The following is a 3802-nucleotide window of genomic DNA, read 5'->3' on the forward strand; positions in this document are numbered from 1 at the left end:
GTAACCCAACAGCTTTTACACCACCCTCAGGAGCAGACCTGAGAAGGCAGTACAGCCAGATGTGGCATGTGAGTCCCTGCTGCTCTGCTGTGCCCAGGAAACCCACTTCGCGACCCTGGCTAGCAGAGAAGGAAGTCAGAAGGCCCAGGTATGAGCCCACCAAACCCAGCCCAAAGTGCTGGTGCGTGGCCATGCAGCCCTCTAGTCTCCTGGCAATCACTGATCTGGTGTATTTCATTTCAGTGCTTTCCCTTCATCCCCCTGCCAGAAAGAGGAAAGCTTCTTGGATAAATAGTTTGCTCCAGGGGACCATGCTTTTTGAATGGTTAAAAAGAAAAAAGTACTTCTTTCTGGAGAAAAGGGACAATACTAAAAAGACCAGTCCAGCACATTTATAAGGAAATGGTATTGTGCTTTTTGATAATAAACTGTGCCTGTTCTCGGAGTTGGATACAGAGGATTAGGTATAATTCTGACCAAGATACTTCGAGGTGACAAGCCATGGTGCTCTCTCAGAAGGGTTTGTATTATTGGTTACCTTTACAGACTTTCACTCTCTGTAAGCTTGAAAATAACAGTGAGTTCATGAATTAACTTTTAGGCAGCAAACACTCCAGCAAAAGTTTATAAATATTTTTTAGACAACAAATGAGGCTGTGCAATAAACAAACAAATGGTAAAGTGCATTTGAAAGTCAACCTAATGATGGATTCAGAGGTTTAAAGCAGCTTCTTTACTGCACTTGTTTGAATCTTTAATTACACTCTTCATCCCCAGCAATCAGATGTGATACTGAACTAGAGAGCTTTATAAATCACACTACGCTGGCTTTGGTGTCTTTGAACAATCACATATTTAGCATATTTCAGGAAGACAAAGTAGTTGATGTGCTGCTGAGCTTTTGTCAGATTAAACATGGAATTCTACAGGAAAGTTTTTAATTAGGTTTCAGGCTGACAGAAGCAACCCCTAAATATGATGGCAGTGCATGGCAGTGCTTGGCTGGGCGATGCTGCCTTCCTCTGGGTGTGCCTCTGGGCTTCATTTTTTTAATGACTGGCACTTCTATTTATAGAGTGAATACAAGGGAGTTGCTTGGAAGGGAACATTTCTGAATATGTTTCAGTGTACACAGATTTGAGTCACAAAGTCTGCTAATACACAGTTCCTGGTACTGGCCCGTTCCATTTTATCTTGAGATAAGAGTCTTTGCTCCACCCATGGCAAAGTGACTGCTGCCGTTGCTGCACTCTGGGCTGTTCTCTTAGTCGAGGGCCAGTGGCAAGAGGTTCTTCATCATCCCCCTGTAACTTAACCTTAGCCATCATCAGACCAAAACAGATTTTACTTTCTGTGTTCAGTTCTTTTCCTAAGATGACACTTGAACAGGCAGCAATTCTCTCTAGTAGCAATGAGCTAGAAGCAAAACCAGCAGCTGATGTGTACCATCTATTACTTTTGTAAGAAAATAACCCTAGATGGCTTGGAAGATTAGTGTTAGGGTATATGCTTCTGGTTGGCCAGTGTGAAATGAGCCTCAGGCTGGTAATAGTCAAAAGTAAATGCTACTGGTGTTCAGTATCCTCTGTAAAACAGGATTGATGGTTGTAATAATTTGCTAAGAGATATACCTGCACCATAATTGGTAATATCTCACATATTAGTGCAGAAGTTGTGTTATTGGCTTCTGTTCTCTGGTCAAACTAGCATTTCACCCTCCAGGAATGTAGTTCTGTCATCTGTCAGAGACTTAATTGACAAAAAGTGAACATAACAGGGAGAAAATATATATTAGCTGAGGGTGCCTGAAGTGCCAGAGAAAGGACTTCAGTGTTGATAAATGAGAGGCAATTAGAGGACACACTGATATTGTGGTAAAGACACAGGACCATGAAGGTGCTGTACTGGCCATGCAGTGAGGAGTGGCAACTTTTTTTGCATCTTCTTGAAAATTGCTGTCTTTTGCAAAAGATCAATGCTCTGTGAGCTATTAGTCAGACTCCTTCTAGGTATTATGGAGCTGCCACAGGCGATCACTGAAATGGGTCTTTAGATTGTGCTAGATTGTTCAGATAATTTGTGCTCAGCCATAGCTAAATGACTAGAAAATAGCAGCAGCTCCCCAGGAAAGCCAATGAGAACTTCCCATGCCCATTTGGGACCCCTTCGTGTTTCTTTAGAGAAGGGGAATCTAAACTCTTTTCATGTTTTGGAAGAAACCTGAATTTGAATTTCAGCCTTTCAATGTACATATTCCTTTATGGACTCCAGGTCACCTGTGCATCCTTGGATGAGACTTTTAACTGTCCCAGGTCTTGTCCTCCCCATCACTAAAAGGCAAGCACCACCCACCCTGTGGGAGTGCTGTGTGAAGCACTGACAGAACTAAGGAAACAACATCCTTTAGAAAACTTTTGGAGATGGCTCATACAAGAAAATAATAAAACCCTGACATCTGCCCAGAGATTGTCCAGGCATCTGCCATACACAGAAATATATGGCAGAATAAAATTGACCCGTCCATAAACCTGATCCAATAGTAACTGATGCAACCAGTAACTCACAGCTATGCTGAAGAATCTACCGCCACATCACATTAGATGTGAGGGAGAACCTGGACATATCCCTCCCCTCCAACCCCATGTGGCCAAATGCTGAGCCCCACCTGCCAAAAGTGCTCCCCCAGCTGCAGTACAGCCCTGCCATGGAAAGGGTGGCTGCCCTTGCCTGCCACTAGAAAGCCAGGATCATCTGGCATGAGCTAGACCCGTGTTTTCAACAAGCATGGAAAAAAAAGTCACTGACCATTTTAATTGTCTTGGTCCTAGGTAGAGGCACACATCTAAAAGGCAATGCTGCCCTCTGTTACGTCCTCAGCTACTCGCTCACGTCTGGCTGTGTACGCAGAACCAGCTACTCCCATCGCAGCTTGGGGCTTTGAATTAGCCTCAGTCAAATGACATGGAATAAAGCAAGCCAAGCTGGCTCCTGCAAGAAGCTGAGCACCTTCCGTTCCTAATGAGCTTCAGAGACTTAGAGAAGGCATTTTGCATTTACTACGGAGAAAGTAATTACTAAATTATTGTAATTAGTTCTTTAAGCCCTAACCTTCATCTACTGCTTTTTCACTATATGTCAGGTATTAACATTTAAATAAAACCCATTATATTCACCTTGTCATTTTGTATTAATAGCATCCAACTTCATGGATTAAAACTAGATGAAACAGATTTTATTATCAGTTTAGAAGACAACTTATCTTTATTTTGGTGTGTTATCTTATTGATGAGTTCAGTACAGAAATTTTAAGTCAATCGTGAGTCCCATGTAATAATTCTGTATAAAACTGTATAAGAAATATGTTATAAAATGAAAATGTACTAACAACATATTATCTCCATAGGCTCATTTTAAAAAAGAAATTATATAATTATCAGGAAATAAAGGTTATTCCTTATTCATATTAGGCCTGACTCCAACACCGGTAATCAGATTGACTGTTAAATAGCTCCAGAAATACTTTTCTTATACTCAGTGGAAGTACTTATGTAGGCAAATACTGCTAGGGCCTGGTAAAAGTGGGAGAATCTGGGCTCCTCTGATTCAAAGGTTTATTATTAACAAAACCCTCTGTTGCTTAAACCCCACAAAATGGTTTCAATTGAACAGTCACACCACTAGTCGGAGAAAGGCACACACGTGATAAAGGAGGAGAATGAAAAAGCTTATTGACGTGTTGATACACAGCCGATAAGGAAAACAAAACCCACTTAAAAAAAATAACAGCTGAGTTTTAGTTGAA

This window comes from Athene cunicularia (assembly GCF_003259725.1).
Source record: "Athene cunicularia isolate RWA chromosome 4 unlocalized genomic scaffold, athCun1 chr4_part3, whole genome shotgun sequence".
NCBI classification, from domain to species: domain Eukaryota; kingdom Metazoa; phylum Chordata; class Aves; order Strigiformes; family Strigidae; genus Athene; species Athene cunicularia.